The sequence below is a fragment of the Artibeus jamaicensis genome, unplaced genomic scaffold (genome assembly GCF_021234435.1).
Source record: "Artibeus jamaicensis isolate MK-2021 breed Jamaican fruit bat unplaced genomic scaffold, CSHL_Jam_final contig_787, whole genome shotgun sequence".
Classification (NCBI taxonomy): Eukaryota; Metazoa; Chordata; class Mammalia; order Chiroptera; family Phyllostomidae; genus Artibeus; species Artibeus jamaicensis.
The window spans coordinates 1,094,897-1,108,546 of NW_026521972.1; the positions used below are offsets into that span (position 1 = coordinate 1,094,897).

Here is a 13,650-nt window from a genome sequence, read left to right on the forward strand (position 1 = left end):
CAAATCTGCTCATGGCATAGGAGAGTAGAGAGGATTATTTGATTCAAAATTTGATTAATAAATTCAAGGTTATCCTCCCTGTAGGATGTGGGTGAAAAATACTGGAGTCAGTTTGTACATTGATGAGAAAGTAAAAGAAAAACAACTGATGGAGACAGAGAGGATAACATGAGAAATAAATCCATTGAAAGGGTAGTTTGGATATTAGAAAGTGACAAAAAGGCATGGATTTTAAGAAGTAATAAGCAATTGTGCATGGATGGGGAAGAGCTGGTCACTCTCCTAAATTTCCATAGCATTTTTTTCATATTTACTCAAACCCAACACTAAAGTTGTTAGTTTTTAAAATTTGTAGACAAATTTCTCTAGGTTTTCTTAGCATTTTGCTAATTAATTTTTGAGAGAGAGAGAGAAACACCAATTTGTTGTTCCACTTATTTATGCATTCATTGGTTGATCCTTGTATGGGCCCTGACCAGGGATGAAACCCACAACCTTGGCTTAGCAGGACGATGTTCTAACCAGCTGAGTTATCCAACCGGGCTTCATGACTGGTTTTTTTTTTTTTTTTACCTCTAAGTGTAAATCAAAGACCTCTCAAAAATTTCTTCTACTTAGAGATGTCTTTCTTTTTACTAAGTTTTTGGTTAAAATATCCTCCTCTCAACCATACCCAGACCCTGTTTCAACAGCTTTCTTGTATTCTGGACAGATACTATCCCTGTATTGAAACCTGTCTACAGAGTCCCCGGTCCCTGTAGTCAGTTCTCTGGGTAGCTCCCCATGTCAAAATGTATCCCACCAGTGACTGAACGCCTTGGCCCACTTTTGTTGCCTGCTTCTCATACATTGTTCCTTTATTGTAAAGCTCCAAAGTTTCACCATAGTGTCAGTCTTTTAGGATGAAAGCCATCTCTCCAGGGCAGGTCTTCAATTCATGGAATATTCTCTCTTTTCCATAGCATGATCAGTGAAGCCATGGATGTATCTATAACTCCACTAAATTAAATTTTTTCCTGCATGTGATGTTATTCTCAAGAAAAAAAATGATCTCTTGGAATAGTTATTTCCCCAGGGCTCAGTCCTCCAAGATCTACAACAAACAGAACTACGCATTAGTCTCTGCACTCTCCTAACTGTCTAAATAGAACTGATTTTTTCCTCTATTTCAATTCTAGAAAGGTGAACTAGAACTTCATACAAATATGAAGGCAAATACAAATATATAAAGACAAATACATTAATAACAATCCAAAACCTTACTTTTGTTACTCTCATGCTGAGTACTTGACACTTTCAAATGTAGTCATTCTATGTGAGTGCAATCTTAATACATAAATGGAATTTAAGTAATTTCAAGAAAGGCTCATCTAGTGCCTATAAAGGACAATGCACATTTCCTTCTGAAGGTATAACGAGCTACCTTAATCATTAAAAAGCAATATACCACCTTCTTGGAAGAAATAAATCTAGAAGGAAATAGTGGCTCTTCTATTAAAATGATCATTTTTGGAGACCTTCCAAAATGCTAGTCATATTCACATGAACTATTTCACTTAATTTCCAACAAATGTTTGGAGATGAGAATGTATGTAGCAATAGAATCTGACATATCGCAATATGAGTTAGGAGTAAAAAATTTTTAGGAATCTGTTCTCAAGTGTTCATTTGCTGAAGGTCAACTGATTGTTTCCCAAAGAAGAAGAATGGACAAGAGTTCATGAGGACGCTGAGGAGTGAGAAAAAGGTAACAAATAAGTCTCCTCAAACTTTCTCAGGGAAAGGTGTTTCTAACTTCATTGACAGGAGCATTTAAGAAATAACGAATGAGCTGTTTTCTTCAGTAACTTTGTGACACTAGGAATATGAGAACTAGCTTCAAAGCCCAACAGACTAAGAATAGTAGAGGTGGTATTTTCATTATATGTTGTATAGGCTTTTTTATAATTTGGAGATTTTCACCTTTTCAGGTATATGGTGTGCAAATAGTTTCTCACATTCTTAGGTTGCTCTTCACTCTGTTGATTGTTCACTTTGCTGTGTAGAAGCATTTTAGGTTTGTGTAATCCCACTTGTTTATTTGTTGTTGCCTGTGTTTTTGTTGTCATATCCATAAAAATCACCGCCAAGAATAATGTCATGAAGCTTTTCCTCTGTTTTATCTATGAGGTTTACAGCTTTATGTTTTATGATTAAGTCTTTAATCAATTAGACAATTGTTGGCAAAAATGTAAAAAAATTGGGATGCTACCACATTGTTAGTGGGGATATAAAATAGTGCAGCCACTATGCAAGCACTATGGAAGTTCTTTAAAAAATGACAAATAGAACTGTTACTATAGGTAGCCAGTTGATCATTAATAAAGGAAGGGTGCAAGTGGAATCGGATATTTGGCTTAATAAACTAGGGAGCTGAATCAAATATTAAGCCTGACTTACTACAAAGTTGTAGACTTAAGTATGTTGGCTGTCTCCCACATAGTATAAAGTTGACTGTTCTCAATTAACATCTCTATTTGACAGCTATCAACTCCAACTGGTCTACCTGACCATGGAACTTGTTAGCAAAAAATCTTCAGCATGAAATTTCACAAACAACTTTTGGAATATTTGATCAGTCATAGTACCTTCTCCATATACTCCAAAAATCCTTTGTGTGTGTGTGTGTGTGTGTGTGAGTTGTGTTTTTACGTTTCCTGAAAAAACAAAGCATAATATGCCAAAAATGTTACATATTTTATTCCATCTTCAATATTAAAATGGCTACATATAAGTATACCTGATTTTGGTAAGATTTTTTAAATGCATGCTGATATAACAGATGTCACAATACAATTTAACAAAATTGTTTCGAATGAAGTTAAAGACAACTATGTGAGCCACCTTAAAGAAAAAAACAAATGAACTTTTTGGCCAACCCAATACAATGGAGTACCCTTCAGCCTTTAAAAAGTAGAAAATTTTGCAATATGACAATATGAATGGACCTTGAGGATATTATGATAAACAAATTAAGCCACATACAAAAAGACAAGTAATTCATGATCTGACTTACATAAGGTATCTAAAAAGTGAAATAAATAAAATCAAGGACTGTATTGGTGGCAACCAGGGACAGAGGGTAGATGTAAATGAGGAATTATGAAATCAATAGACATGAAGTTTCTGTTTCAGTTAAGTAAGATAACTATGTTCTGGATATTTGCTGAACAACATTCTGCCTGTAGTCAGTAATAATAAGGTACTACACACACACTTTGTTAAAAATGTACATCTTGCGTTACATGTTTTTACCATAACTTTTTGTAAAGAAAAATATTTCAGTATCTTGTTCACAGTGAATCGTTTTTGCATTAACTCTGATTTTGAAAAATGTTGCATGAAAATATTACTTATGTAGCTTTAAAAATAACTCTCTAGGCCTGGAAATACAGTCATTCTTCCTACCTCTCCACAGAGCCTATATGACTCTGGATCAAAAGTTCCACTGTCTGGATGCACAGGGCATTGACATCCCAAGTAGACAGTGTTCTCTGATTGGAGGAAGGGTGGCAAACAGAGCACAACTATCATGGGAGCCGACAGATGCTCAATGGGCTGGGTGAACTTCCATCCAGGGCTGTGTGCCAACCCGATTGGAAAGACTTGACTCAAATCCTGGGGCTTCTTGAAAATATTTTCCTTGGTAGAAAAATAATGCTTATAGGAGCATAGAAAAAAATTACTGACCATCTAACAAGAGATAATTATGGTGGTAAAGACTATAGAGCTATTAAAGAGAAAACCACAGGCCCAAAATGATGTCAACCTTGCTAACAGTACCACACACCAAACCTAGATTCTATACCTAATCTAATTGCTGTTTCAATCTCTCCCAGAAATACAATCTTAATCAGCCAGTTTGAATTTACTGATCAAGTCCCGGTAAAAAATCTGGCAGTTGGGTTTTCTCCATCCTCCCCCATTGAAAGAAGAGGTGATCTGCATAATAAAGACCTTTGCCATTCCCTTACTCTCCCCTTATTCTCCCCTCTCTCCCCTGAGAAGATGTCCTGGTCTAAAAATAATGCTTTTTCTATTGTTAATAGCTCCCTTGCCCCAAGCTTCTTCACATAAAAATAAATTCCATTCTGCACAACCCTCAGAGGGTCCTGCCCTTCCAGTTGCTAGATGAGACGCTTCCTAATTCATGAACCACTTAATAAAGCCAGTTAGATCTTCAAATTCACTTGGTTGGTATGATTTTAAGAGAGCCAAGAATTTTGAAATAAAGATATTGATATTCAACAGACTATTATTTTTTCCAAAATCTCCTTGCAAATTAGTGAAAGCCAAAAATTTGAAATATATTTTCATTATCCCAAGCCCAGTGTCCTGTAACCATGCTCATGGACCTGCATATTCAAGAAAAAATGTGAAGTTCAAACAAATATTTTATTATCTTTTCAGTAAAATTGACCATAATGTTTACAGTAAAAACAAGTACCTCAATATTACAAGAATTTTTTTATTAAAAAAAGTTACCATATAGGCTATTGTCTGTTATGCCTTATAATAAACTGCCATTTTCTTAGTAATACACTAGCTATAGCCCTATGGTTCTATAGGTCTATAGATCCAGGAAGTTTACATTTTAGTGCTGAAAAAAGTGGAGAAATGCAAATTATGCAGTGAGTACAAACTTAAATAGGAGGATATGCTGGGAATTGGAAAGTCGTATGAAAAAGACAAGAAGTCCTGTATCAGGGAGTCAAATGAAAAAGGAAATTGGGAAGAAAGAGAGGAGATTTCGAGGCAGAGATTATCAAAAGGTCTGGAGATGAAGGAAAAATATCATCTTATGAAAACATCAAGTATATTATGGGTAGTTTTGCATGTAGTATTTCAGGAGCATGGTAATAGCTGCTGGGGAGATGATGCAATAAGAAATAGGAAAGGTAATGTGAACATAAGAATGTCCAAACCTGTAGACAATTTTTATGAGTTTATTTGAACAAACTGACAACATATGCCAGAGCAAGATTTCAAATGCTTCTGAGAACAGCAGTTTTGCAGCATCTTTTATGCATTTGAAATTGAGGGAAGATAATAAGAATGATTACATGGTGGTGGGAGAGAGCTAGGCAAGGTTTGGATTACAGAATAGTTAATAAGATCAGATGCTCTCTTCAGGGTGGGAGTGCTTACTTCAAAGGTGTGCTAACTTGAATTCACAAAAACCGTGGAGAGGCCTTGCTTAAGGCAAATATAAACTTTTTACTAAAAAGCCATATGCTTGAGCCCTGGCTAATGTGGCTCAGGTAGACAAGAGTGTCATCCTGTAGATCAAAGGGTTGCAGGTTCAATTCTTGGTCAGGGCACATGCCTGGATTGCAGTTTTAGTCCCCAAAGGGGGTGCATACAAGAAGCAACCAATTCTTATTTCTTTCTCATATCACTGTTTCCCTACCTCTTTCTCTCCCTTCCTTCCCCTCTCTCAAAAATCAGTAAGCATGTCCTCAGGTAAGGATTAAAACAGACAAAGTTACATGCCTGAGCTATGACTGCCTCCTATTACTTTCGAAGTTTGAGATTTATGATCAGAACACCCTGAGAGGTTACTTTCCACAGAACCCCTTTGTTCATCAAAAGTAGGATGAGGCCAGTTCATGAAGTTTGGTCTACCATTTATGTTAAGTAAAGAGTTACTAAAGATTTCTTTTCATCAGTACATTCCTTTTATTGTTAATCATTTTTTAATTTTCAATTACAGTTGACATACAATATCATAGTAGTTTTGGGTGTACACTACAGTGATTAGACATTACGTAACTAAGTGATCACCCTGATAAATCTCATACCTGACACCATATGTAATTACTACAAATTATTGACTATATTCCCAACATTGTACTTTACATCTCCATCAATATTGTGTAACAATTTGTACTTCTGAATTCCTTCACTTTTTTCACCTATTCCCCCAATAGCCCCCCTGGCAATTACCAAAATGTTCTCTGTATCCATGAATCTGTATCTGTTCTACTTGTTTGTGTGTTTTTTAGATGCAGTTGCTGAGAGATATGTATTTATTTGTATTTTATGTTCATAGTTTTGATCTTTTATTTTTCCTTCTTCTTCTTCTTAAAGAGGACCTGTTAACATTTCACGTAATACTGGTTTGGTAACATAAACTCCTTTAGCTTTTTCTTGTCTAGGAAGCTCTTTATCTGTACTTTGATGCCAAATGTTAGCTTTTCTGGATGAAGTAATCTGGTTGTAAGTCTTTGCTTTTCTTCACTTTGAATATATCTTGCCACTCCCTCTAAATCGCAGTTTGTGTTGAGAAATCAGCTGACAGTCTCATCACAGTTCTCTTGTAAGTAACTAACTGCTTTTCTTTTGTTGTTTTTAAGATTGTCTATAATCTTTAGCATTTTAATTACAATGAGTCTTGGTGTGGAACTCTTTGGGTTCATCTTGTTTGGGAGTCTCTACTTCCTGGACCTGTATGTTTATTTCCTTCACCAGGTAAGGGAAGTTTTCTGTCATTATTTTTTCAAATAGGCTTTTGATTTCTTGCTCTTTCTCTTCTTCTATTGGCACCTGCACAAACAAATGTTTGTATATTTGAAATTGTCCCAGAGCTTCCTTACACTATTTTCATTTTTTCTGTTCTTTTTACTTTTTGCTGTACTGATTGGGTACTTTTTATATCTTTATATTCCAAATCACTGATATGATTCTCTGTTTCATCAACTCTGCTATTGATTCCCTATGGTTTATTGACTTCAGTTAGTGTGGTGTTCATTTCTGAGTGGTTCTTTCTTATAATTCATGTGTCCTTTTTTATGCTGTTGAAGTTCTCATTGAGTTACTTGAGCATCATTATAACCATTGTTTTGAACTCTGTATCTGGTAGGTTGCTTGCCTCCCTTTCATTGTTATCTTTCTGAAGATTTCTCCTGTTCTTTCATTTGGAACATGTTTCTTTGCATGTTTCTTTATTTCTTTGCATTTTGGCTGCTTCCCTATGTTTGTTTCTATGTATTAGGCAGAGCTGGTAAATCACTTGGACTTGGTAGAGCAGCCTTGTATAGTAGGTGCCTTGTAGGACTCAGTGGTACAGCTTCCCCAGTCAGCACAGCTGGGTACTCCAGGTGTACCCCTGGGTGGGCTGTGTACACTATCAAATTATAGATGAGCCTTGATTTCTGTTGATTTTAATGGGAGGGATTTGCCATCAAACTGACCAGCTGGGACTACATTGGAGGAGCCCTGTGTAGGAGTCGACTCTATGGAGCAGGACTTGCTTCAGTGGGGCTTTGATGCTCACTAGTCTGACCTTGTGTGTGTGGCTTGTGGAGGTGGTAGGGTTGTAGTTCGGCATGGCCTGAAGCTGTCCACCAGGTATACTGGCTCTGGGGCCTCCTGGGAAGAGAAAGGTCAGCCAATGTGTGGGCCCTGCCTGGGGTCACCTGGCACAAGCTAAAGAGTGATCCACAGGTGGCTGCTACTTACGCTGGCTTTGGAGGGACCCAGGAGAGGCAAAGCTATAAACCAAGGTGAGCTACTGCTAGTGCTAGGCCTAGGGCCACTTAGCAAGAGGTACAGCTTATGCAGAGGCCAGATGTTGCTTTTCTGTAAGAAGTTAGGAAAAAGTATGAGGGAAGAGAGGTCATTTGTATGGAAAACCAACTGGAAATAGCTTGGGTGGGCCCACAGGTTGGTGGAGTGAAATGGGGTCTCAGAGATTCACCAGGATGGGGCAAATTGTATCAGCCAGGTTGATGGAGACTTAGATATGGCACCCACCTGCTGGCTTTGTGGGGGGAGTCTCAGAAAAGGAAAAATGTCCTTTGCTAGCACTTTTGTCTGGCATAAAGCTGTCTCCCACCTGCTCTGGTCTTGATACTGGATAATTTCTTGGTTCCTCCCGATATATCTCTGGTTCCTTTCAAGCTGCTGCCCCAGTGATGGAACTCAGAGGGAGTAAGTCTAGGTAAGTCCATGCATGGATCCTTTAAGAGGAGCTGTCTGGGACTGTAGCGGCCCTCTGTCTCACTCAGCTACAATCCCTGCTGGTTTTCACAACCACAGGTTATGGGAACTTCTCTTCCTGTCTCTGGAACCCTGGGCTGGGATGCTTGGTATGCAGCTGGGATGCTCCCACTCCTTGGGGGGGACCTCCTGATTTTTATGTGCCACACCTTTGTGCGGAACAAGCTTATTCCACATCTCCTCCTTTCCTACCTCTCTCCATGTGGCTTCTTTAAATCCCTAGTTTTTTTACTCCCTTTCGGCTTATTTCAGGTGGTTCTATATTATGGTTGTTCTATAGATAAGTTGTAATTTTGATGTGGTTGTGGGAGGGATTTGGGTACCACATTTACCTATGCTGCCATCTTGACAAGAATCTGATCATTTTCAATAAAGAAATGAAGTGGAGGAAATTCGTGGAACAAGTCTTTGTAGATCATACATATATGTAAATTTCAATACTTTGTAATGCTTATACATTTTCTCCAGCTTTTTATTTCTTTTCTGGTTGAGAAAATAATACTGTAAACCCCATTTTAGTGCAAATAAGTGAGGTACAAATTTTTTTAAAAGACACAACTCAAAGTATAGAAAAGTTGATAAAATCACTGCATTTAAAAAATGTCTGTGGCATTGTAGTAGGACACCAACTGATAAGAGTAATCAACTCTAATATAAACATCAACAGAGATAATTCTGGATAGTCTGCATGGCTAAAATCTATAGAATAATGGCAGCAATTCCAGGAATCTCCCAATAGTTTAGCAATATTTTCATTAGCTCAGTCCCAAGTTACTGAAGCAGCAGAATGGCTTTGAAAAATGTAGAGACAGACTATTTACCTCTCCACTTCCTAAGTCACAGATGCCTGTCCTTTCCAATTTCTACCTTCCTTACTCAAAGGAGGACATAAAAGAAAGAAATATACTCGGCCCCATTTGGATTTAAATTTGCATTACCCCAGGATAATCACCATGATGTCCTAATTTAGGGGGCTCTATTGTACTACAATGTGGCCTCATCCTTAATAGAAATAATACAGAGGTCTGGAAGATCATTAGAAAGTACTAAAAAACTGTTAAAAATATTATTGGCTAGATAATTAATGAATGAACATTTTAATTCTTCTATTTTTCCACATAAGAAATGAAAGATAAGGGTTTTCCCTTAGTATCACTAATAATTTAAAGCCCATGGTTATTTTTTCTGCTCTGCTGTTTTATAATGCTCTTACCCTGAGCATTTATAAGTATGCATAAACCAAAAGAGAAAGACAACATGAATTTGCCCTAGTCTTTTCCACTAAATTGGTTTCCCACAATTTAGGGGTAAATCAGTTTTGCACTGTGGCTCCTTTCCATCTGTCTTAATGATGAAGAAAGACTGACAAGACTCTTAAAAGAAAGCAGCAGTAAAAATAATTGATTGTCTCTCTCTACATAGAAGTGTTGCAAAAGATATTAAAATATACAACTTCTTGATTTCAAAAAGGCAATTCTACCAAAGGTGGAAACTCAGACAGACTAATGATCGCTCTGATGCTCCATTACATTCATTCATTTATACATTAAGACAAAGCCCCACTCCCCCACCTTTTTTACTTCCCCCTTTTTTAATCACTAAAAGTTCAGCTCTTTTATATCCAAAACTTACACCAAATTATAATTCAGAATAGTGTTTATCTTTATTCATTGTAAGCAAAATAAACGAAGTATGTCTTTATGGTTCACATATTTACAATGGTTTGTGCTGCTATCAATAGAAGTAATGCAATTCCATGAAATGAATAAGATAGAATAATAAAATATATAATACCAGTGCCTATTAACTTAACTCATATAAAAACAAGATTATAAATATTACTACTTTTAAAATAACATTTCATAATCTGATTTGGGCAAACTGATTATATACATATATGCAAAGTAGGTTTAGCATTGTTTGTATGGAATAAGACATGCAGTTTATGATTATTACAATAGCTTTATTAATCTGTGTTTGGTGTACTCACAACTAGAAACCCTACTTTTGCCTACCCCTGTATATATAATTAAAGCTAAATTAGAACTAACTTTTCCTGATTGACACTCAAGAACATTCAATTTCACCAGAAAAATTTTCATCTTCTAATTGAGTTTCTCTGTGGAGCTGAAGCTATAAACAGCTCCTCAAATGTTTTAATTACTGGCCAATTTCTAGACGCCTGTACTAAGCCTGCACAGTAACAAGCTGATGCTAATAACCCATACATAAAGATCCTACTTATTAAAATACAAATTAGGCACCCCTTATGTTTATACATGTGTAAGTACATTTAATATTGCAGGCTTAGTTGGAAACAAAACTGCTGCAGTTAACCAACCATCGCAATACAATCAAATGAGATTTCAAATGCAATGGGAAAAGATCAGTTCTGTAGAAGTAACAGCAATGATTTCATGTGGAACAATTAGTTTTCCAAGCTTGTTTTCCTTATCCCACCTGACCTTAAAACAATAATTTGTCCATCATAAATGACACAAAATGTCACCTTTAACACCAGTAATTTGCTTGGAGATGGAAAGGCAGCTGGCAGACGAAGCTTATTTACAAACATTGCTTTGAACTAGTAAATGCATGAGCGCATAAATCTTAATCCATTTAAAGTGTATGCCCTTTGTTCCTTGCATTGTACACTCAGTTGGGAATTAAGCTGAGGGAGAAGAGTGTCAATTACATGATCCGTTTCTTGTTGCCATATTTTAGTACTTTGCCTTTTGTTCTTGTTGTTTGTTAGAATTTTCTATCTTATATAGTAGGAAATGTTAATCAACATTCTGACTAAATAATATTAATAAAACTTACCCACTTATACTTGAGGGAAGAATCAGAATATTATATTTCTTTTTGAAACGTTAATGTACCTCTTAGAAAATTATTTCTGCCTTCCAAATCATCTTAGTGTTAAATTATTAAAGGACAGCATTAAAGAAATACTGCACTGATGCAAATAGTTAAATAGCTCAAAAGCTCAAAGTCTTAGAAAGTTTAAAAGGAGGACCTTTGCAAATATGGTGGCAGTTAACTTCAAATTAAACATTTTTAAATGTTTAGTTAACATTGATAAAATTTGCAATTGTTTTGTGTGCTTTCATAAAATAAGGGGAGATTTATTTGTGATGATTTCTAATGTCCAATCTTGGCCATGCAGAAATTTTAATTTGATTGTATAAATGGCCTTGAAGGAGTTAACCTTATCCCTCTCTCTCTCTCTCTCTCTCTCTCTCTCTCTCTCTCTATATATATATATATATATATATATATATATATATGGACTGAGGCACCATCTAGTTTATCAACAAAAAACTGGGGATGGGGGAAGGAGTCTTATTTTTGCACTATTTCCTATCTGATTCTGAAGTTCAGGAAATCTTCATTCAGATCCTATTCTTCACACACAAAAGCTTCCTATCTGACCATTTTATCACCTATGGTATTTCAAAGTCAAGGGCTATGATAAAGACTTTATGCATGACTGGTGTGGTGAGATATGAGAAATATCAATTCTCAGTGTGCAAAATGTGACAGATATGTGTCCCCCAAAGATCACTTACAGTCCTTCAAAAAGGACTGAGAAAATGAGTTGACAAAGCTCTTAAGTGGCCTGATTTGTTTGCCCTTTAACAGTCTCCTTTAATGTCAGTGGATATGTTCATATGTCCTAAACAAATTACAAGGTAACCTAAGGGGAAATTAAGAACAGAATTTATCCAAGAATTTTTCCACACTGTGGCTACTATATGCTAACTCCTAATATTTACTGGATAAACAACTTATTTTTCTGTTTTACCACGTAAGACTTGGTAATGGCTTTTGTGTCAACGTGGAACTAACATTTCCTCTTGCATAAATTCTTCTAGCAGCGCTTTGATTTGGATATAGTACTGAGAAAGTAGACGACAGGCGTTACATTGCAAGGTAATTTTTCCACGTTTTGACATCTGACAAATAAGAATACAGCTTCAAATTGCTGGTGCATTTTAATTTAATTGAATTCTTTTTTTCTTTCTGAGAAATATATAAATGATAGAGAACCTTACAATTAATGATGTCTTAGATTCAATAAAATATTGAAATAGCTAATACGCTAAGTTTTTATGCCATCTAGAATGGTCAATGATTACTTCCATAAGGAGAAATGAATCATTGCCAAATGTTAATTTAGAGCTAATCAGCTTGATATCAAATCATTTATAATATATCTGGGAAAAGGAACTTTATATCCATTAAGCAGTAACATACTAATTGAATAAAACAACAATTATATTAATGGCATTACTGCATCCCTCCTTGCCAAGTTAGTTTTTACATTATTCTTTAGAAAAACAAAAAAAACATAAACTAATAAATGGCTATGTGAAAAATTATCAAATTACTTTAATTCTAAGAAAATCTTTTTGAAAGCAATGGAATCTATATATAAAAGAATCTGACCTGGATAAAAATAATTTTGGGATTCTCCCATTACTTGTGATTTAAACTAAAACAACCAATTTTACTATACCAATTCTAGGCAGAATATATGGTCTAGCTTTACATTTTTTTATGATTTTACACTGGATTTTACTGTGCCACATAAGTTGGAGAAAACAATTAATTAATCAAAAGGATACTTATTTGGATAAATAAGTTCAGCTGTTTTTTTCTATTCAATAAACAAATCTGTTTCCTTTTATCTCAAAGTAACAAACTACATTGTAAAATCTTCACTGCATGAGCTAACAATTTGTACTCAATACTTTGTATTAATTTTTAACACAGAATTAAATTTCAATTTAATATCTGATTTTCTTTATATACTATGAATGACAAACTGATCTTTCTTAACCTACCTATGACAAAATATTATAGACCAAGTTAGCATTTGCATGATACTGACAAATTAAGCAATGTGATCAATTTAGGGACAAAATCAAACCTATAGTAGTCAGATAGAGTCTTCACTTAGTAGATTAAAAGTCTGTTTATGAAATATTAATTTGAGGAGAAGATAGTAAAAATAAATATCTGAAGCAACAAGTACAGATTAACCAGTATCATACAAGTAAATATCATTTAGTAAGTTTTCCTTTCCTATACAATATAATCATAAAAATACAAAGTAAAAGTGCTAATTACTGAACCTCAATTTAGTGTTCTGCTGAAGCATATATAACTTTCAAATTTGAGATTTTAGTGTTGCAAAACATTCAAAGACAATTGAATAGTAAAATCAAGTTGTTGCTTATAGTCCATTCCTATTTGAAGGTCCTCAAAATAAATTGTCTGGAATGTTTCTATGATCAGAACCCCCCCAAAATTCAATATAAATGAAAAAGTCAAATATGTAACAGAAATATTTAACTGACTATTACAGATAGACTTCTTCACTGTGTTAACTGGGTGAAAGAAGATAGACAGGTAGATAGATGGGTAGATAGCACTCATCATAAGAATAATTTATGCTATTTGTATAATCAGCACAATGATTCTTGGAGCACAGAAGTTAATTCACAGAAAAGTTAATATCAGCTGGCATTTCTAAAAGTAGGCCAGAGTAGATGAAAGATTACTTCTAGCTAAAGTAGAACAAATTTAATTTTATGAGGTTTA

The 13,650-nt window shown here is 35.2% G+C and overlaps 1 protein-coding gene across 5 annotated transcripts in view; it reads right to left on the reverse strand.

The window, feature by feature from the left end:
• Positions 1-13,650, reverse strand: part of CACNA2D1 (calcium voltage-gated channel auxiliary subunit alpha2delta 1) — a 461,217-nt gene that overhangs the window by 210,978 nt on the left and 236,589 nt on the right. The window lies entirely within an intron of this gene.